We start from the raw sequence: 22523 nt of genomic DNA, 5'->3' as shown, positions 1-22523 counted from the left end.
CTTTTTTGTCAGGGGAGTTCTCCAGGCAAGAATACTGGAGCATACTGACCAATACTTGTTTCCATACCCTTCTAGAGTACTATATTTCCTGCTACCCTAGTTGCTAAGTCCCCTGAGAACCTGGTGTGGCCAGAACCCATGCAACCCAAGCAGCTGCACCAACTCCACACCTAGCCCTCACAGGGACAAACCCAAGTCCTCCAGGGAAGTCTCAGGAGCAAATCCCAGTGGACCACCCAAATGCAGAGGTGGAACTAAAACCACAATTGAAACCTAGGGGTAGTGAGGCTAAAGAAGAAGACCCAAAACCTTCCCACCAGCTGTACAAGCTATAGATTAAATCCACATGCTCAACTAGACAGACTCTGTGTCTATAGAATATATAAAAGGACACTGAGAGCTCCCACAATAGAAAATACACTAGTTCAGATATCTGCGGAGACTGGAAGCAAGGAGTAGGACCAGATTAGAATCAAAGCTGCCCCCACAGCAGGTCCAGAGATCAGTACAATGTTGGAGGGCATCCTAGGAAAGTGAGGTGGACTGTGACTCCCAGTGAAGGAAAGGACTGTGACAGCAGTGATTCAAAACATTTATTATTCTTATGTTTTGACTTGTTCTGGAGATTTGTTTGGATTCCCCACCCCTCCTTTTAGTTGTCTATTTTATTGGTATTATGAAATCTAATTAAATTTTTGAGCTTTTTTTTTCCCCTCAGTCACATTTTTTATTGTTGTTATAAACCTCTGCCTCTACATTGGACTTTTGCAATTCTGTGGAGTTTTCCTTTTTTTTTTCTTTGCTCTTTTTTTCTTAATTTTAATTTTTAAATTTTAAAACTTATTATTATTTTTTTACATTTATTCCATTTATTCTTTTGATTGCTTTTCCTACTGTTCTGTTCCCCTTGAAGTTAATCTTTAATGTATATAAATCTTCTTTAAATACCTCTATTTAATTTTGCATATTTATTCTTTCTTTTCTTTCTTCTGAAGATATGTTAGTTTCATTTTCACTGCTTTATTTTTCAATTGGCAATTTGCTTTAGTTTTGTTTTACAGTTTATGCTTTAGTTAGTTTTTTCTTAATTGATAGATATAATTTTTGGTTTCCTTTGTTCACTGGGTCAATTTACTTTACTTTATTTTTGTTGGATTGCTTTGATTTTGCTATGGGTGTATATGTATATGTGTATATTCAGTCACAGTTTTTATTGTTGTTATAAACCTTTGTATTGACATTGGGCTTTTGCTTTCTGTGAAGTTTTCCCTTTTTAAATTTTTTTTCTTTCTTCCTTGCTTTTTTTTCTTTTCTTGTTTTTATATATTTTTTAATTTTTTAAACCTATTATATTTTTTCTACATTTATTCCTTTGCCTTTCATACTGTTCTTTACTCCTTGCAATTAATCTTTTGTATATATAATTCTTCTTCATCTAACTCTATTTAACTTTGCATATATATTCTTTCTTTTCTTTCCCCTCAAAATATTTGGTATTTTTGTTTCCATTGGTTTATTCCCCACTTGGCACCTTGCTTTAGTTTTGTTTACCAGTTTCTACTTTAGATAGTTTTGTTCTTAACTTGTAAATACAATTTTTGATTTCCTTTTTTCACCAGCTCAATCAACTGTACTTTATTTTTATTGGACTGTTTTGACTTTGCTTATAGGTGTATATGGATATGTGTATATTCTGTTATTTGCCTGATTTTGTAACTGTCATTTGTCTGGGATTCATCTTTGGTTTCTCACTTTTGGAAATTTGTTTTAATCTCAATGCCATAACAAACCACTTGTGGACTATTCTTTCCTGACCAGAAATCAAGGCCTGATCCTTTGGAGTGGGATCACTGACTCCAAGAACCTAGACTACCAGAGAACTAACCCTAGGGATTATCAAATAGTGAGAACTCACACAAAAGAAACCACTTGCATACAAGACCTGGTATCACCCAACCACCAATAGCACCCTGTGAAGGACACCTCATCTAAATAACAAACAAAACAAAAATACAAACCCAATCATAAGCAGACAGGATTACCACCTCACTCAGCTTTTCCCATCAGAGGATAAACAAATAAACAAAAAACTCAGCACAAATCTCACCCTATATGAAATTTTCACAAACCACAGGACCAAACATAGGAGGACAGAAACCAAAAGGAAGAAAGAATTCAACCTTGATGCCTGGGAAAAGGAGACCTCAAACACAATAAGTTAAAAAAATAATAATAATGAAAAGGCAGAGAAATACTACACAAGTGAAGGAACAAAGTATAAAAACAGAGGCTCCCCCCCACCACCCCCAAAAAAGAAGAAGAGGAAATAGGCAAACTACCTGAAAAAGAATTCAGAATAATGATAATAAGGATGATCAAAAACCTTGAAAATAAAATGGAGAAAATTCAAGAATCAATTAACAAAGACCTAGAAGAACTAAATAATAAACATACAAAGACAAATAATATAATTACTGAAACTTAAAATACTCTAGAAGGAATCAATAGCAGAATATCTGAAGCAGAAGAATGAATCAGTGAGCAGGAAGAGAAAATGGTGGAAATAACTTCTGAAGAGTAGAATAAAGTAAAAGAATGAAAAGAACTGAGGATAGTCTCAGAGATCTCTGGGACAATATCAAACACACCAATATTCAAATTATAGAGACCCCAGAAGAAGAAGAGTAAAATAAAGGGTATGAGAAAATTTTTGAAGAGATTATAGTTGAAAATTTCCCCAACATGAAAAATGAAATAGTCATTCAAGTCCAGAGGCACAGAGTCCCATACAGGATAAACCCAAGGAGAAACCTGCCAAGACACATACTAATCAAACTAACAAAGACTAAACACAAAGAAAGAATATTCAAAGCAGCAAGGAAAAAGCAAGTAACATAAAATGGAAACTCCATACATTTAACAGTTGATTTTTCAGCAGAAACTTGGCATGCTAGAAGGGAATGGCAAGATATATTTACAGTACTGAAAGGGAAAAATCTACAACCAAGATTACTGTACCCAGCAAGGATATCATTCACAATTGATGGAGAAACAAAAAGCTTTTCAGACAAGCAAAAGTTAAGAGACTCCAGTACCACCAAGCCAGCTTTACAACAAATCTTAAGAGGATTTATATAGTCAAGGAATATAAGAGAAGAAAAAGAAGAAAAAAGATCTAGAAAATTAACCCCAAGCAATTAAGAAAATGGCAATAGGAACATATATATCAATAACTACTACAATGGATTAAATGCTCCTACCAAAAGACACAGACTGGCTTAATGGATACAAAACAAGACTCAAATATATGCTGTCTACAGTAAACCCACAGTGGACCTGAAGACATATAGACTGAAAGCAAGAGAATGGAAAAATATATTCCATGCAAATGGGAAACAAAAAAATAGCTGGAGTAGCAATCCTCATATCAGACAAAACAGACCTTAAAATAAAGAAGATAACAAGAGATAAAGAAGGACACTACATAGTGTTCAAGAGATCAATGCAAAAGGAAGACTTCCTTTGCTACTCTGAAGAGATGGGAATACCAGACCACCTGACCTGCCTCTTCAGAAACCTATATGCAGGTCAGGAAGCAACAGTTAGAACTGGACATGGAACAACAGACTGGTTCCAAATAGGAAAAGGAGTACAACAAGGTTGTATATCGTCACCTTGCTTATTTAACTTATATGCAGAGTACATCATGAGAAACGCTGGACTGGAATCAAGATTGCCAGGAGAAATATCAATAACCTCAGATATACAGTGGACACCATGCTTATGGCAGAATGTGAAGAGGAACTAAAAAGCCTCTTGATGAAAGTGAAAGAGGAGAGTGAAAAAGTTGGCTTAAAGCTCAACATTCAGAAAACTAAGATCATGGCATCCAGTCCCATCACTTCATGGCAAATAGAAGGGAAAACAGTGGAAACAGTGTCAGACTTTATTTTGGGGGGCTCCAAAATCACTGCAGATGGTAACTGCAGCCATGAAATTGAAAGACGCTTACTCCTTGGAAGGAAAGTTATGACCAACCTAGACAGCATATTGAAAAGCAGAGATGTTACTTTGCTAACAAAGGTCCATCTAGTCAAGGCTATGGTTTTTCCAGTGGTCCTGTATGGATGTGAGAGTTGGTCTGTGAAAAAAGCTGAGCACCGAAGAATTGATGCTTTTGAACTGTGGTGTTGGAGAAGACTCTTGAGAGTCCCTTGGACTGCAAGGAGATCCAACCAGTCCATTCTGAAGGGATTTCTTTGGAGGGAATGATGCTGAAGCTGAAACTCCAGTACTTTGGCCACCTCATGCAAAGAGCTGACTCATTGGAAAAGACTCTGATGCTGGGAGGGATTGGGGGCAGGAGGAGAAAGGGACGACAGAGGATGAGATGGCTGGATGACATCACTGACTCAATGGATGTGAGTCTGAGTGAACTCTGGGAGTTGGTGATGGACAGGGAGGCCTGGCATGCTGCGATTCATGGGGTCGCAAAGAGTCAGACACAACTGAGCGACTGAACTGAACTGAACTGAACTGAACTGATGCACCCAACATAGCAGCACCTCAATACATAAGACAAACACTAACAGACATAAAAGGAGAAATTGACAGTAACACATTAATAGTAGACTTTAACACCCCGCTCACATCAATGAACAGATCATCGAAACGTGAAATCAATAAGGAAACACAAGTCTTAAGTGATACATTAGATGAGATGGATCTCATTGATATATTCAGGACATTCCATCCAAATGCAGAAGAATACACCTTCTTTTGAAGTACACATGGAACATTCCCCAGGATAGACTACATTTGGGGTCACAAATCAAACCTCAGTAAATTTAAGAAAATTGAAACTGTATCAGGCATCTTCTCTAACCACAACGTTATGAGACTAGATATCAATTACAAGAGAAAAAGAAAACTGTAAGAAACACAAACACATGGAGATTAAATAATATGTTTCTGAATAATCAGCAGCTTACTGAAGAAATATAAATGGAAATTTAAAAAATTCTAGAAACAAATGACAATGAAAACATGACAACAATGAAAGCAGTTTTAAGAGGGAAGTTTATAGCAATAAAATTCTACCTCGAGAAACAAGAAAAACATCAAATGGACAACCTAACTTTACACCTAGACTTCCCTGGTGGCTCAGATGGTAAAGCGTCTGCCTATAGTGTGGGAGACCCCGGTTTGATCCTTTGGTTGGGAAGATCCTCTGGAGAAGGAAATGGCAGCCCACTCCAGTACTCTTGCCTGGAAAATCCCATGGATGGAGAAGCCTGGTAGTCTACAGTCCATGGGGTCGCAAAGAGTTGGACACAACTGAGTGACTAAACTTTCAAAACTTTCAACTTTACACCTAAAACAACTTGAAAAAGAACAACAAACAAACAAACAAAACCTGCAAAATTAGTAGAAGGAAAGAAATCACAAAGATCTGAGCAGAAATAAATGAAAAAGAAATGAAAGAAACAATAGTAGAGATTAATAAAACTAAAAGCTGGTTCTTTGAGAAGATAAACAAAACTGACAAGCCTTTAGCCAGATTCATCAAGAACAAAAAGAAGAATCAAACCAAAAAAATTACAAATGAAAAAAGAGAGGTTACAACAGAAAATGCAGAAATACAAAGGATTGTAAGAGACTGTTATGAACAATTGTATGGCAATAAAATGGATAACTGGAAGAAATGGACAGATTCTTAGAAAAGTTCAATCTTCTAAGACTGAACCAGGAAGAAATAGAAATTATGAACAACCCAATTACAAGCACTGAAATTGAAGCTGTGATCAAAAATCTCCCAAAAAACAAGAGTCCAGGACTCGATGGCTTCACAGGAGAATTCTATCAAACATTTAGAGAAGAGCTAATGCCTATCTTTCTAAAACTCTTTCAAAATATTGCAGAGGAAGGAACACTTCCAAACTCATTTTACTAGGCCACCATCACCTCGATACCAAAACCAAAGCAACACAAGAAAGAAAACTACAGGTCAATATCACTGATCAACATAGATGCAAAACTCCTCAACAACATTTTAGCAAACATAATTCAACAACACATCAAAGAGCTCATACACCGTGATCAAGTTGTGTTTATATCAGGAATGCAAGGATTCTTCAATATATGCAAATCAACCAATGAGATATACTATATTAACAAATCTAAAGATAAAAACCATATGATAATCTCAATAGATGCGGAAAAAGCCTTTGACAAAATTCTTCACTTATTTATGGTTAAAACTTTTTTTAAAAATGGGAAAAGAAGGAACCTACCTCAACATAGTAAATGCCATATATTCTATAGCTGTTATTCTAAATGGTGAAAAACCGAAAGCCAGGAACCGAAAATCAGGAACAAGACAATGGTGTCCACTTTCACCACTATTATTCAGCATAGTTCTAGAAGTAATCAGACAAGAAAAAGAAAGAAATGAAGAAATAACTCTCAATGTTTGCCAATGACATAATGTAGATGTATGTATATAGACTGTATATAAAATGTATATACAGTGACTATATATACAATGTATGTATACATATATGTACAATGTGTGTATATATATATACACACACATATTTATACATATATATCTATACACTGTATATAGAATGTATATACAGTGACTGTATATATACAATGACTGTATATATAAAAACCTAAAGATTGTTTGAGAAAATTGCTAGAGCTAATCAGTGAATTTAGCAAAGTTACAGGATACAAATCAATACAAAGAAATCACTTGTGTTTCTATATTTTAACAATGAAAAACCAAAAAGAGAAATTAAGGAGTCAATTCCATTCACTGTTGCAACAAAAAGAATTAAATATCTAGGGATAAACATACTCAAAGAGACAAAAGAACTGTACACAGAAAATTATGACACTAATAAAAGAAATCAAAGATGACGTAAACAGATGGAGAGATAATCCATGTTCCTGGGTAGGAAGAATCAATAGTGTGAAAATGACTATACTACCAAACACAATCTACAGATTCAGTGCAGTTCCCATCAAATTACCAATGATATTTTTCACAGAACTAAAAAACAAAACAAACAAAAAAATTCACAATTCATATGGAAACATAAAAGACATGAAATGGCCAAAGCAATCATGAGAAAGAAGAAAGGAGCTGGAGGAATCAACCTTCCTGACTTCAGACTACACTACAAAGCTACAGTTATCAAGACAGTATGTTACTGGCATAAAAACAAAAATATAGAGCAATGGAGCAAGATAAAAGGTTCAGAGATAAACTCACACACCTATGGGTACCTTATTTTTGACAAAGGAGGCAAGAATATACAATGGGGCAAAGACAGCCTCTTCAATAATTTGTGCTGGGAAAATTGTATAGCTATATGTAAAAGAATGAAAGTAGAACACTTCCTAATGCCATACACAAAGATAAACTCAAAATGGATTAAAGTTGAAATAAGGAAATTTCAAATAAACCGAAGCTCATCACTTTTATAGCAGATCAAGCATCACTGAGAAAAATTTAAGAGTAGATAGAAAAATTCAGTTATAAAATTTGAATTCCTCTTTATACTGCACACTTTTCTCCAGTATATTTTGCAATTCTGAAATTTATTAAATAGGCCAATCTAAAGTCTGTATATATAACTCCATTATCTACATTTCATATGGATCCTTGTCTGTTTCCATTTTTTGGCTCTAATGGTCAAGACTCATCTTTTCATGAATTAAGTACCAGACATTACAAATAAAAATTATAGCCACAATTTAAGATACTGAGTGAATTTATATTCTTCTGGACAAGATTTGTTTTTGCTTCTAGAAAGCTGCTAGCACAGGGAAACAGCAATTCAGTGTAACTTTGATATCATCAGGGAAATGCCAGGATTCAAGGATAAGCTTAAGTCCTGCTAAGGACAAGTGGAATTCACTTTACACTTGGTCCTTGTATAGAGCCCATATGAATCCCAGTTGAATGCCTCCAGTTGTTTCTAGACTCTTTCTCCTTAAGAGACACTGATCTTCACTTTATAGCACTCTTCCCTTTGGTTTCATGGGTCTATCAAGCACTTTTCTCATTCCTCTCAGACACCATTTTAAAACTCAGCAACTACATCAAGGGGAAAATATGAATGTAATGAGAAACAAGTCAAGTGGGGCTTTTAGAATACAATAATACACTATCTGAAATTAAAAATTCATGGAAGAGACTGCATTCTAGACTAGATATGGCACAAGAAACAATGCAAAAAAATATCTTTCAAAAATGTCTTCCAGTGCCTTTGATCTTACTGCAGTTTTCACAGTGTCCAGTGACAACCAGATGATAAAAGTCCTCTAACTTGGGTCACCTGTGTGATAATGGCATGGATCACAGTGCCCCCTGAAAAGAAATATTTATTTGGTCCAAGAGAAATAGAAACCTTTGATTTTCAAGTCACTGAAATTAGGGAGGTTTTTTTTCTTTCTTTCTTTTTTACTTTAGCATATTCTGTAACATTCTAACAAATGAAGATGCCTAATATTTGAAAAGCAATTAATGTAATTTACCTATGTCTTATCAGATCAAAAAGGGAAGTAGAATAATTGTATCAGTATATGATAAAAGTGTATAGTAGCTTCCATCACAAATTCATAGTAAAAAAAAAAAATTTAGTAAAGCAGGAAGAAAAACTTTATATTTGAGAAGACTGAATTAAAATCTTTTAATACCTATTTTTAAATAAAAGCTTCATAAAGAAAAAAGTTAGATTTTCAGAAAGATTGCTAAGGTAGTACAGAAAGTAGCTGTCAATTTTGCATATTAATAATACTTCACACAACTATTAAAAAGCAGAGATATCGCTTTCCCGACAAAGGTCCATCTAGTCAAAACTATGGGTTTTCTTAGTAGTCATGTACAGATGTTAGATTTGGACCGTATAAAAGGCTGAGCACTGAAGAATTGATGTTTTCAAACTGTGGTGTTGAAGAAGACTTTTGGGAGTCCCTTGGACTTCAGGGAGATCCAACCAATCCATCCTAAAGAATATCAACCCTGAATACTCACTGGAAGGACTGTTGCTGAAGCTGAAGCTCCTATATTTTGGGCATTTGATGGGATATTGTCACCAATTCAATGGACATGATTTGAGGAAACTCTGGGAGATAGTGAAGGACAGGGAAGCATGGCAAGCTGCAGTCCATGGGGTTGCAAAGAGTTGGACACGACTTGCAAAAAGTTGAACAACAACAACACATAAGCATGATAAATCTGTTCATTTAATGACCCATTATTGATATGTTGTTGTGATGGTTAATTTTATCTGTCAACATGATTGAGCTAAGAGATACCCAGAGAGATGTCTATTTTAAGGCATGTCTGTGAGTGTGGTTCTGGAAGAGATGAACATTTGAATTAGTAAGGTGAAGGTGAAGTCATTCAGTCGTGCCCCACTCTTTGCAACCCCGTGGACTGTAGCCTACCAGGCTTCTCCATTCATGGGATTTTCCAGGCAAAAATACTGGAGTGGGTTACCATTTCCTTCTCCAGAGGATCTTCCCAACCCAGGGATCGAACTCGGGTCCCCCAAATTGGAGGCAGACGCTTTAACCTCTGAGTAGAAAATGATCACCATCTTCAGTGTAAGTGGCTATTATCCAGTCTGTTGAGTGCTTAAGTTAAAAAAAAAAAAAAAAAAGGAAAAGGAAAAGGACAAACTCTCTCTCTTTGAGCTGAGATATCAATTATTTCTTGCTATCAGAAATGAAAATTTGTGCCTCTGGATCTCTGGCTTTAGATTCAGATCAGAATTTGCATTATCACTTTCCTCCTATCTAGTTTATCAGGCCTTTGGCCTTAAACTGACTTAGTTACATCACTGCTTTCTTAGTTTTTGATCTTACAGAGTACAGATCATGGGACCTCAGCTCCATAAACACATGATCTAGTTCTTATAATAAATCTCTATATGTATGTATGTGTGTGATTGACTCTGATTCTAAGGAGAAATCTAATATAATTTCATTAACCAAATCCATTCTCAATGATTACCTAATTTTTTTTTTTCCTATTCCAGGATTCCATTCCAAATACTTCACTACATTTAGTAATCACATTTTCTTAAGCTTCTGCTCTTGTTGTTGTTATTGTTTAGCCCCTAAATTGTGTCCAACTTTTTCGGGACTTTATGGACTGTAGCCCACCAGGCTCCTCTATCAGTGAGATTTTTCAGGCAAGAATATTGGAGTGGGATATCATTTCCTTCTCCAGAGTATCTTCCTGACCCAGAGAATGAACCCATGTTTCCTGCACTGACAGGCAGATTCTTTACCACTGAGCCACCACTGTGGTGGTTTCTCAGATTTTTATTTTAATAGCCTTAACAGTTTTGAAGAGCATCCTAAATCAAATCTCTTACAATGGAAGTGACATATAGATTCAAGGGATTCGATCTGATACACAGAGTGCATGAAGAACTATGGATGGAAGCCCATTACAATGTACTGGAAGTGGTTAAAACAACCATCCCCAAGAAGGAGAAATGCAAAAAAGCAAAATGGTTGTCTGAGGAGACCTTACAACAGCTGAGAAAAGAAGAAAACTAAAGGCAAAGAAGAAAAGGAAAGATACATCCATCTGAATGCAGAGTTCAAAAGAAAAGCAGAGAGAGATAAGAAAGCCTTCCTCAGTGACCAATGCAAAGAAATAAAGGAAAACAATAGAATGGAAAAAACTAGCTATCTCTTCAAGAAAATTAAAGATACCAAGGGAACACTTCATGCAAAGAAGGGCTCAATAAAGGACAGAAACAGTATGGAGCTGAAAGAAGCAGAAGATATTAAGAAGACATGGCAAGAATATGCAGAAGAACTATACAAAAAAGATCTTCATGACCCAGATAATCACGATGGTGTGATCACTCACCTAGAGCCAGACATCCTGGAATGTGAAGTCAAGTGGGCCTTAGGAAGCATCACTATGAACAAAGTTGGTAGAGGTGATGGAATTCCAGTTGAGCTATTTTAAATTCTAAAAGATGATGCTGTGAAAGTGCTGCACCCAATATCCCAGCATTGGGAAAACTCAGCAGGAGCCACAAGACTGGAAAAGGTCAGTTTTCATTCCAATCCCAAAGAAAAGCAATGCCAAAAAATATTCAAACTACTGCACAATTACACTCATTTCACATGCTAGCAAAGTAATGCTCAAAATTCTCCAAGCGAGGCTTCAACAGTACCTGAACTGTGAACTTCCAGATGTTCAAGCTGGATTTAGATAAGGCAGAGGGACCAGAGATCAAATTGCCAACATCCATTGGATCATTGAAAAAGCAAAAGACTTCCAGAAAAATACCTGTTTCTGCTTCATTGAATATACTAAAGCCTTTGGCTGCATGAATCACAACAAACTGGAAAATTCTTCAAGAGATGGGAATACCAGACCACTTTATCTGCCTCCTGAGAAATCTATATGTAGGTCAAGAAGCAACAATTAAAATTGGACATGGAACAACAGACTGGTTCCAAATCGGGAAAGGAGTACATCAAGGCTGTATATTGTCACCTTGCTTATTTAACTTATATGCAGAGTACATCACGCAAAGTGTCAGACTGGATGAAATAAACTGGAATCAAGATGGCAGGAGAAATATCAATAACCTCAGATGTGCAGATGACACCACCATTATGGCAGAGAGTGAACAGGAACTAAAGAGGCTCTTGAAAAAATTGAAAGAGGAGAGTGAGAATCCTGGCTTAATACTCAACATTCAAAAAACTAAGACCATGGCATGCAGTCCCATCACTTTATGACAAATAGGGAGACAATGGAAACAGTGAGACACTTTAGTTTCTTGGGCTCCAAAATCACTGCAAGATGGTGACTGCAGCTATGAAATTAAAAGACCACTTGCTCCTTGGAGAAAAGGCTATGACCAACCTAGACAGCATATTAAAAGCAGAGACATTACTTTGCTAACAAAGGTCTGTCTAGTCAATGCTATGGTTTGTCCAGTAGTCATGTATGGATGTGAGATTGGGCTATAAAGAATTCTGAGTGCCAAAGAATTGATGATTTTGAACTATGGTGTTGGAGAAGATTCTTGAGAGTCCCTTGGACTGCAAGGAGATCAAACTACAGTCAATCCTAAAGGAAATCAGTCCTGAATATTCATTGGAAGGAGTGATGCTGAAGCTGAAGATTCAATACTTTGGCCACCTGATGTGAAGAACTGACTCGTTGGAAAAGACCCTGAAGCTGGGAAAGATTGAGGGCAGGATGAGGAGGAGAAGACAGAGGATGAGATGGTTGGATAGCATCATTGACTCGATGGACATGAGCTTGATCAAAATCTGGGAGTTGGTTATGGACAGGGTAGCCTGACGTTGCAATCCATGGGGTTACAAAAAGTCAGACATAACTGAGTCACTGAACTGAACTGATCAGATACCTTGTAGAGTATCCTTTTATTGAAGTCTGGCTCATGTTTTTCTCTCTGTAACCTGGGATTTCTGTTTGGGGCATGAAAACCACTGACATAAAGTCCTATTTACATACCTTCTTATGAGGAGTACCTAGTACCAACATGACACCTCTGGTGATACCAGCCTTGATCACCTGGCTGAGAAAGTAGTTGTCAGTTTTCTTTAAGTTACTTTATTCCCCCATATTTTGCTCAGGAAGAAGGACACTAGATCAGCCCATGCATAAGGAGTGTGCATTATGTTCTTCCTTCTTCAAGGCAAAGTTCTTATATAAATGGTCATTTTCCTGCATCAACATTTGTCTCTTCTTTCCCATTTGTTAACTTTTTCAATTATTTCTTTACTTATCTGTTTTTTTGTTTATATCAGTATGAAGTCAACATATATTTATTTTATACTTTAGGTTATGATCTAGTATTTTGTTATTTTATTGTTAAACTTGTTTCATATTTGACCTTTGGAGGTTTTTTTAGTTGACTCCATAATCATTGTAGGATTTGGGGTTTTTGAGGTTTTCCTTCCTTTCTGGCACAAGCTAGTCCATGCTTATATATTCCAATGTTCCAGTCCCTGAAACAGCCACTACTTCTAAGAGTCCTGGTTCCTTTTATTGTAGAATGATATTATGCAGTCCTACTGAGATATAATTGATTCTAGGCCATATCAGAAAACAGGGTAAGGAAATACATGTGTTCAATAAATAATGTAATAATGAAGTACTCAGTGCATTCTCACTAAAGTCATGAATCGTGTGTGGTGTCCACAGTCATCATTGCATTTCAACATTGCAGAAAAATACCCTAGCCAATGTAGCTAGATAGAATAAAAAAATGTAATAAAGTTGAAAATATACATATACTTAAGCCAGTGGTTTTACTCCTAAAGAAAATATCCACCCTACAACTCCAGTACTTTGGCCACCTCATGAGAAGAGTTGACTCATTGGAAAAGACTGATGCTGGGAGGGATTGGAGGCAGGAGGAGAAGGGCACAACCGAGGATGAGATGGCTGGTTGGCATCATGGATTCGATGGACGTGAGTCTGAGTGAACTCCGGGAGTTGGTGATGGACAGGGAGGCCTGGCGTGCTGCAATTCATGGAGTTGCAAAGAATCGGATACGACTGAGTGACTGAACTGAACTGAACTGATATACAAAAGCATATGCATAAAACTGTTAATAATAGCATTGTTTGGAGCAATAAAAACAAAACAGCTTATATATTTTTAGGTATTATAAATACAATGTGCAACATCATGCATCTCACTTTATTGCTAGTTTGAATGAATAACCAGGGCCATATATATACTCAATTCATGTGTATATATATTAATAAATATGAATGTATATACATGAAAAAGTTTGTTAAGTAAAAACAAATGGCTGGATAATGAAAAACCATTTCATTTATACAGTTTGAATACATATAAAAAACAACATTGCATTTTGTATATTTAAATATACACATATACACTGCATGTGTGTGTGTGTCTGTGTGTACTCAGTCATGTGCAACTCTTTGCAAACCAATGGACTGCAGCCCACCAAGTTCCTCTGTCCATGGAATTTTCCAGGCAAGAATACTGGAGTGGTTTCCCCATTCCTCCTCCAAGGGATCTTCTTCAATCCAGGGATCCAACCCACCTGCAGGTGAGTTCTTTAACACTGAGCTGCCTGGGAACAAATCAATCTTTAGAAATGAAAGAAATTACCTGGAAACCTGCATCATAATGGGAGCAAAGTTATGTCCTCATCAAATTTTTGGTATTACATTATAACTATTTTTAAGAAAAATACTATAATAAAGAAGCCCATTGTGTTACTAATGACAATCATGCCTTAAAACACTGTTATTTCTTAAAGAAAAAAACTCTCACATTTGCAAAATAATAAAATGATATAAGACATAATTACATAAGAATTCTGAAGCAATAAAACACAGGAATAAAATGAACAATTTTTAGGCAGTATTTTTATTTTTTAAAATATACACTAGTAAACTGATATGACCTTCAAAATGTTAAGAAAGAAAATAAGTAAGTTCTGAAATTCATTTGATGAGCAGCATGGCTGGCTCCTAAAAAGTCATCTTTATTACTAGAAGAGCAACTGGAAATAGCTCAGCAAAGAAGTCTCGGGGGATTTTTCCACTAGAGAGAGCTGAAACAACCTAGTTGCACTGGGGATGGACATGACTAGTTCAGAGTTAGTGAACTGTGGGTGGCATGCTGAGAATAGAGACTTTTTTTGAGAGAGGGTTATAAAAGTTATTCCAAAGAGAGATGTACCTGTCATTGATTTCTTATACTCTAGTACAACAGAAATGAAAGAGTACAGTTTCTCTCTGGAAGATTAAAAATAGGCATTTTCAAGCTGGCCTTTTACCATTTCTATAATCCTTTGTGAGCAACTATAATTGTTATTGTGTTCTCTTATTAAAGTGTATTCAATGGAAGAAAATGTTAATTAAGAGAATCAATGGTATAGTTATCTTTTGTTTTTTCTTCTTGTTCAGGATAGGATCCTAATCCCCAAAGACAAGGTCTGGAGGTCACATTGCTTAAACTTTCAACTTAAACAAGCAAATCTTTGTATTTATTTCATCCAAATCTAATAGTGATATCATATCACAATTGGCTAGGAATAAATGGATCTCAGGTAGCCTGTGAAATTACATAAGGGCTTATATAAAATTAAACTATAACACCAACCAGAACTGTAATTCATTTGAATATATTTATTATTTACAAATATAGTCAATTTTACCTACCCACAAAGATATCCATTTTTAAAGCTACAGTCAAGAACAAAACATCTTGATTTAACATATCCATAGAAACGCACATGACACTCTTATACATCTTTCAAGATTGATTTTAAGAAAAATTACTGGTTCTTCAAAGTGCTTAAAGATAAAATCAACATTCTTTGATTTTGTGTAATTTGATTTATAGTCATGAGAAACACTGGTCTGGAGGAAGCACAAGCTGGAATCAAGATTGCCGGAAGAAATGTCAATAACCTCAGATATGCAGATGACACCAGCCTTATGGCAGAAAGTGAAGAACTAAAGAGCCTTTTGATGAAAATGAAAGAGGAAAGTGAAAAAGTTTGCTTAAGCTCAACCTTTAGAAAACTAAGATCATGGCATCTGTTTCCCATCTGGGAAACAGTGGAAACAGTGGCTAACTTTATTTTTCTGGGCTTCAAAATCACTGCAGATGGTGATTGCAGCCATGAAATTAAAAGACACTTACTCCTTGGAAGGAAAGCTGTGACCAACCTATATAGCATATTGAAAAGCAGAGACATTACTTTGTCAGCAAAGGTCCATCTAAGTCAAGGCTATGGTTTTTCCAGTGGTCATGTATGGCTGTGAGAGTTGGACTATGAAGAAAGCTGAGCACTGAAGAATTGAGGCTTTTGAACTGTGGTGTTGGAGAAGACTCTTGAGAGTTCCTTGGACTGCAAGGAGATCCAAGCAGTCCATCCTAAAGGTAATCAGTCCTGAATAGTCATTGAAAGGACTGATACTGAAGCTGAAACTCCAGTACTTTGGCCACCTGATGCGAAGAGCTGACTCATTTGAAAAGACCCTGATGCTGGGAAAGATTGAGGGCAGGATGAGAAGGGGACAACAGAGGATAAAATTGTTGGATGGCATCACTGACTTGATGGACATGGGTTTGGGTGAAATCCGGGAGTTGATTATGAACAGGGAGGCCTGGCGTGCTGCGGTTCATTGGGTTGCAAAGAGTCAGATGTCGGACACAGCTGAGTGACTGAACTGAACTGAAATCAAATTTATGAATGGTTGGATGGATTACATAAATAATGAATGGATGGATTACATAAATAAATTCTGGAGGTTGTTCTATTCCTGTTGCCCAATAAATTACCCACAGAAAACACAATACAGGTTATATTGCCAATACCTCTGCAACAGTTCTAACAAACATAGAACCCAATTATCAAATGGTTTGCTCATGAAATTCTGTGATAAATGTTGAAAGTGAAAATATATACAAATGAAATTAGGTTTTCTTCTTCTGTTACAGTAATACATAAAAAACAGTTGTACAGATTTATATCAAGTTTGTAATGGATAATTTTGATACCTTAAACTGGTATGTAATCTGTGTTTTGTACACAAAATTTTGGGGACATAATTGGTCAATTACCCAAAATTATCCTCAAAGGCTGACAGTGGCCACTGAGGCAATGGGAACTTTGTAGCCATCAGAGGCTTCTGTGACCGCAAATCAGGAGAGTTCTGTCATTTATTAAAAGTACTATGGGAGGGGCTTCAAATAAAACCCTGTAATTTAAGAGCTGTAAAGTTCCATGTCTCAAAGAACCAGTTCTGTTTGGTAATAGATCTACTTCTCATATGGGCAAATCTACACAACAGGCCCTTGCATGCTGGACTCAGATTTATATAATTATGCTTCATGGTTCATACACAAAATCAACAGTCTAAACCAGTTTTAAATGAGATTCTAAAATGAAGTTAGGAAAGCTGAAAAGGCATAGCTGAGAGCATGATTTAAATGTAAAATCATTTCTTTAAAAAACTTATAGAAAAGAGGTAATCTCCAAAGGTCTCATTGCCCCAATTACAGTTTCAGAATCCAACATTTTAGCTAAGCTCTAATTTGATTTCTATTAGTGCATTGTCTTTGGGGCTTCCCAGGTGGCACCAGGGGTAAAGAACATGCCTGTCAATGCAGGAGACTTAAGAGATGTGTGTTCAATTCCTGGGTTGGGACGATCCCCTGAAGGAGGGCATGGAAACCCACTCCAGTATTCTTGCCTTGAGAATCCCTTCAACAGAGGAGCCTGGCAGGACTATAATCCATAGTGTCACAAAGAGCCAGACAAAACTGAAGCGACTTAGCACCCAAGCATGCCCAATGCATTATTTTATAGGACTATTACATGATCTTGAGATGAACACACATGCACACAATAAATGTCCATTTTAAGTATGTATATGTCAGAGTCCAGATAATAAACAACTTCTAAAATCTGAGTTCAATAATGTGTAATTGAAGAGGAAAAATTAAAATTTTACATAACCTCTTTCCCCTTTTGCCTCAGTAACTCAGCTTGCCCCTTCCAAAGTCTAAATCACGTAGGTCATGTAGTCTCAGAAAATGGGGACTTGCAATACTAGGAACTGGAGTTTATCTCATTCCAGTTTATCTCACTCACTCTTTGCAATCGCCCAGCTCCTGCAAACTTGCTTAATCATGCCTGTCCAGGTCAGGCATCATCCTTTCCATCTTGATCACTGTTCCTGTGCATGCAAAACACCTTAGTTCAAGCCAGCCTATTAGCAGCTAGTGTTGCCCACTACAGTCTGTCTATAAAAAACCTGTAATCCCTTTGTTTGGGTCTCAGAGTTTACAGTGTTAACTCCTCTGGGCCCACTGGCATAATAAACCTGAGTTCTCCAACTCTCTGAATGTGGTGCTTGGTTTCTTGAGTCCTGGTTTCTGCAACATAACTGCATCTTTGTATGTAAACTTTCTTTGAGATATGTAGGGCTGGTAAATCTTTTGTTGACTAATGAGTAATTCATACCAATACAAATTTAATATTTTCTGTGTTGTTTTCTTTAAATGTCTATATTCATCTTTTCTTCCTTTCATATTTCATAAGGGCATGTTTTAAGTGAAACAATGCAAAGTTAAGAGAAAATAAAAAACAGAAGTTCACTTCAGATCCTAAGAATAAGGATCAATATTTAGACCCACTTCTCCAAACTGCTGCTTACACAAAGAAAGTGTTGCAACAAATGTGTCTTCCAACTCAAGAATGAAAGAAAAATATATGTTTTGAGTGAATTAAAAGGAATTCTAAGCAAAGCAGGATATTTCATTTCTGGTGTATTCGTTTTCTGTGGCTACCCAAAGTACCACATACAGAGTTTTCTAAATAACAGAAATTAATTTCCTCACTATTGTGGAGGCTAGGCCCAAGATCAAAGTTTTGGCAAGGCTGGTTTCTTTTGGTTTCCACTGAAACCTCTCAGTTTGTAAATGGTGTCTTCACCTTGTCTTCCCTCTGTAGCTATCTGCATCTAAACATCCTCTTCTTATCAGGACAAGTCATACTAAATTAGGGAGCAGCATAATGACCTTATTTTAACTTAATTGCATGTTTAAAATTCTACTTTCTAATACAGATACATTCTGAGGCACTAGGAGTTAGGACTTTAACATATGAATTTGGGGGGCATATAGTTCAGCAAATAACACCTGGGTCAAGTCAGTTTGCCCTAAATTATGTTCTGATTCTCAAACACATTTTAGGAGTTAAATATGAAGTTTATAATGAAATGCAAATCTCCAATAAGATAAGCAATCATAATTCCCATGCACAATTAGAATATTGGGAAGGATAAATAAATTGAATAGTCATGAAAAATAAATGGCGCTAATATTGCTTATGCCCCAGAAAGAGATTACACAAACTGGATGTTAACAGTGATTAGGAAGGCTAAATTATAAATTTGGATAGACAATAATTTATTGATATGGGAGTATTCTCCCAAAATAACTAGATATAAAACCCTGACAAGGTTCCGATGGATGGTTCAAACCTACAACTAAAATGACCACTAAAATCTTGATAAAAAGCAATGGGTGCACTGTGTAAAGTTGAAATGCAAAGTTTCCATGGAAAGAGGTGAAGAGAAGCACACAGTTTCAGTGATATGGGCATGATAGGCACATGCAGAACACTCATCAAATGATTATGTTTCATGAGAAAGTCAAAGCATACCATTTACCAAGTTCATGTGAAAAGCACTGTCGTGTGAATATCACAAAGATACTCAGTTATGGATTCTCTGCAGCCAGTCCTGAGAGGAAGATAAAACTCTGTTAATAACTTGAACTTGTTATGGCTATAGGGATAGTAGAATTCAAAAACAAGAGGTAACAACTTGTAAACTACATAAGCCAAGGGTACTGATTATTGCAATAGCCACCAGGATCATAATGACCTTCAAGGAGGCCTGATATATAAGATTTCTAGAGATAGTAGAATACAAGATGTGGAAGTACAAAAGAAATGGTCATAAAACAATGTTAACTCTCAGATTTTGACAGCTCAATAAATCACAGATAAATGCCTGGGAGACAGAGACCAGTCACTCCAATGAAAACCATGATCCTATGTAGAAATTTAAATTTTGAAGCAGTTTTCATATACAGAAACTAATGCATACATTGATGATCATATATCCAGACACAAGATCCCTGAAAAATCATGTCAAGTATAAATGGTAATGACTCCCCAGCACTTTACAAGGGACATTTGATCATTTACTCAGGTAACTATGCATGTCAAGAAGAATGTCCAGATGTTTCAAAGGCCTTTGAAGACAAGATATGAGTTGAATAGTAGATAAGAGCTTAAAGCAACATCATGAACAATAAATACCAGCCCTGCAGACCCTCTCCCCCAGTTAGAAAGCTATTGTTTAATTCAGTTCAAATCTAGCAAACAACAATAGGCTACTGCTAGTTCATACAAGAATTATATCAAAGTTTAGCTAAAGTGTCAGATGGTCAGATTTGCTCAAGTAGATTTTTAATATCTCAGGTACATGGCTTGTGACAACTAACTTGATGAGCAACATTCTTTTATGTATCAGCAGAAAAAAAAATTTTGCAAAAGAAAAAAGAATTCATACTCACATGGAATGGCCAACAATATACATTTACATTTCTCCCAAAGAAAGAGATGACTTGAATTCAAGACCTAAACTGATAGACTATGGATGGAGGTTCATGACATTAACAGGAGACAGGAATAAAGAACATCCCCAAGGGAAAAAAAAAATGCAAAGAAGCAAAATGGCTGTCTAAGGAGGCCTTACAAATAGCTGTGAAAAGAAGGGAGGTGAAAAGTAAAGATGAAAAGGAAATATATACCCATTTGAATGCAGAGTTCCAAATAATAGCAGGAAGAGATAAAACCTTCCTCAGAGATCAATGCAAAGATATAGAGGAAAACAATAGAATGGGAAAGACTAGAGATCTCTTTAAGAAAATTAGAGATACCAAGGGAATATTTCATGCAAAAATGGGCACAATAAAGGACAGAAATAGTATGAACCTAACAAAAGCAGAAGATATTAAGAAGAGGTGGCAAGAATACACAGAAAAATTGTACAAAGAAGATCTTCATGACTCAGATAATCACGATGGTATAATCACTCACCTAGGGCCAGACACCTTGGAATGTGAAGTCAAGTGGGCTTTAGGAAGCATCACTACGAACAAAGCTAATGGAGGAGAGGGAATACCAGTTGAGCTATTTCAAATTCTGATGATGATGCTGTGAAAGTGCTGCACTCAATATGCCAGCAAATTTGGAAAACTCAGCAGTGGCCACGGGACTGGAAAAGGTCAGTTTTCATTCCAATTCCAAAGAAAGGCAATGCCAAAGAATGCTCAAACTACTGCACAATTGCACTCATCTCACACACTAGTAAAGTAATGCTCAAATTTCTCCAAGCCAGGCTTCAGCAATACGTGAGCTGTGAACTTCCAGATGTTCAAGCCGGGTTTAGAAAAGGCAGAGAAACCAGAGATCAAATGCCAACATCTGCTGGATCATAGAAAAAGCAAGAGAGTTCCAGAAAAACATCTTTTTCTGCTTTATTGACTATGCCAAAGCCTTTGACTGTGTGAATCACAATAAACTGTGGAAAATTCTGAAAGAGATGGGAATATCAGACCAGCTAACCTGCCTCTTCAGAAACCTGTATGCAGGTTAGGAAGCAACAGTTAGAACTGGACATGGAACAACAGACTGGTTCCAAATAGGAAAAGGAATACGTCAAGGCTGTATGTTGTCATTCTGCTTATTTAACTTATATGCAGAGTACATCATGAGAAACGCTGGGCTGGATGAAGCACAAGCTGGAATCAAGATTGCTGGGAGAGATATCAATAACCTCAGATATGCAGATGACACCACCCTTATGGCAGAAAGCAAAGAACTAAAGAGCCTCTTGATGAAAGTGAAAGAGGAGAGTGAAAAAGTTGGCTGAAAACGCAACATTCAGAAAACTAAGATCATGGCATGCGGTCCCATCACTTCTTGGGAAATAGATGGGGAAACAGTGGCTGATTTTATATTTTGGGGCTCCAAAATCACTGCAGATGGTAATTGCAGCCGTGACATTAAAAGATGCTTACTCTTGGGAGAAAAGTTATGACCAACATAGACAGCATATTAAAAAGCAGAGACATTACTTTGTCAGCAAAGGTCCATCTAGTCAAGGCTATGGTTTTCCAGTAGTCATGTACGGATGTGAGAGTTGGACTATAAAGAACCTGAGCACCAAAGAATTGACGCTTTTGAATTGTGGTGTTGAAGAAGACTCTTGAGAGTCCCTTGGACTGCGAGGAGATCCAACCAGTGCATCCTAAAGGAAATCAGCCCTGAATATTCACTGGAAGGACTGATGCTGAAGCTGAAACTCCAATACTTTGGAGACCTGATGCAAAGAACTGACTCATTTTTTTTTAAATTTTACAATATTGTATTGGTTTTGCCATACATTAAAAAAAAAAAAAAAAGAACTGATTCATTGGAAAAGACCCTGAAGCTGGGAAAGATTGAAGGCAGGAGAAGGGAATGACAGAGGATGAAATGGTTGGATAGTATCATTGACTTGATGAAAATGAGTGCATCCTGTCCATTGCATCACCATTGCATCATCCATTGCCTCATCCATGTAGCAAGCAAAAGTCACACAAGTCACTGGATCCCATTACTCACCTCAAAAAACACCTCATGGGCATTTTTGTCTGAGAATAAAAACCAAAATCTTAATCAGGCACTACAAAACCCTCCTAACCTGACCCCTGAATATCACTTAATGTCATTGAATATCATCTCTCATTCAGAAAGCTTTATTCACATCTTTTTTTCTTGAAATTACTGCAACTCACCAGGTTCTTAACAATCTCAGGTTTATAAAGATACAGAATGGGAAACAGAAATATATAACAATATGAGTTTTAAACATGACT

General features: G+C 36.5%; 1 long non-coding RNA gene across 1 annotated transcript; it reads right to left on the bottom strand.

Annotated features, from left to right (window-relative positions):
* Positions 1-1324: 1324 nt before the first annotated feature.
* LOC120862009 lies at positions 1325-22276 on the bottom strand. The gene is made up of 3 exons (XR_005720678.1): positions 22266-22276; positions 17885-17888; positions 1325-1480 (listed from the first exon to the last, which is right to left on the bottom strand). It is a non-coding gene; the product is annotated as an uncharacterized LOC120862009 (long non-coding RNA).
* Positions 22277-22523: the final 247 nt, after the last annotated feature.

Source organism: Oryx dammah, unplaced genomic scaffold (genome assembly GCF_014754425.2).
Source record: "Oryx dammah isolate SB20612 unplaced genomic scaffold, SCBI_Odam_1.1 HiC_scaffold_3, whole genome shotgun sequence".
NCBI classification, from domain to species: Eukaryota; Metazoa; Chordata; class Mammalia; order Artiodactyla; family Bovidae; genus Oryx; species Oryx dammah.
This window is presented reverse-complemented; position numbering and strand designations above follow the sequence as displayed.